The sequence below is a fragment of the Morone saxatilis genome, unplaced genomic scaffold (assembly GCF_004916995.1).
Source record: "Morone saxatilis isolate NCDOM2014 unplaced genomic scaffold, NCSU_SB_2.0 Contig15, whole genome shotgun sequence".
NCBI lineage: Eukaryota > Metazoa > Chordata > Actinopteri > Moronidae > Morone > Morone saxatilis.
This window is the reverse complement of record NW_023339707.1, coordinates 11,295,372-11,296,608: the sequence shown is the minus strand read 5'-3', so window position 1 is coordinate 11,296,608 and position 1,237 is coordinate 11,295,372. Positions and strand designations below refer to the sequence as shown.

The 1,237-nt window shown below is 41.8% G+C and overlaps 1 protein-coding gene across 1 annotated transcript in view; it reads left to right on the top strand.

The window, feature by feature from the left end:
- samd11 (sterile alpha motif domain containing 11) overlaps nt 1-1,237 on the top strand; it is a gene marked incomplete in the record, with an annotated part of 46,274 nt that overhangs the window by 28,260 nt on the left and 16,777 nt on the right.

Below are 1,237 nucleotides of genomic sequence, written 5' to 3'. Positions count from 1 at the left end.
CCTAAATGTTACATACTGGACCAAGCGAAAGTTTCAAGTCCTTTTGTGTGTGTGTCTGTGCCAGCTTTAGTGTTTAACAGTACTAGCAATACTTTGTGTTTGTGGTAGGTAATTTAATAATTTAGATGTGTCAGGTAAACTCTTATAAAAATTAACATAATGTAATGTTACATTCTCAGAACTGACATCAGTAAGCAAACTTGTGAACTTGCATTATAACCTTAATAGCCTTTCATAACCTGTGACTTGAGCCTTGTATTGATAAGAATATTAATATGCATACTAAAAAGTTACAGTGGAAGTGGAAGAAGACAGATGAATGCTGGGTTGACATGGAAAGATTAGACAAAGAAAGCAGTGCATTTAAGAATGGACACCAGCTTATTAAAAAAGGAATATATATTTTTATTATTTAGAATTTCCTTATTGGCAATATTTCATTATGAGGTGTAAGTTATGACCAGAAATAAATCTTTTATTAGAGAATATCTAAATCCCATTATAATTAAGACAAAGTAATTAGCAATATTAAAACTTTTTTAAGTAGCTATCTGTCACAGACCAGGACTCTAAACAAACCAGCCACTGCAGTTCTTGTGGAAACATCGCCACCTGTGCACCAGACGATTTCTACAGGAAGGAACCAACAGAAGGCCTTTAAAACGACAAAAACAAAAGCTTGCATAAATAGCCTGCAGGTTTAGTTTTTATTGTGTTACATAACTATACTGAGTTGCAAAAGGGACATTTATTTATATGACAATGTCACAGGCTTTCACTTTAAGGTCAGCCATATTTTAGTCAGTTGACTACACTGTCTTCTCTTCCCGTGACTTCTTTAGTCCTGTTCTTCTCTCTTCACCTCTCTTAATTCCTCTCTTCCTGATGAAAAGACATAGGACATGACAAACAGTGGAGCAGTGTTACTGTGTGTGTACATGTGCACGTGATGGCAGTGGCGCATCCTCCCCTCAGCGTGAGCAGAAGCGCCTCTCTCCCCATCTCCATCACCCTCCCCCTTCCTCCCTTCCCTCTCCCAGCTGCATCGGCCTGTAAGCCAATCAATGGCAGGGCTTTCAGGGCCGGCGGAGGCCCCGGCACACGGTGGGGGGATCAATAAGTTATTAGCACCATTCTGTCAGCTGTAATGTGGAGATTGATCGGGGGGCTGCGGCTGGCGGCCCACCCCACGTCCCCGCCTGTCACTCCCCCCCTTTTCTCCGCACAGCCCCCCCCC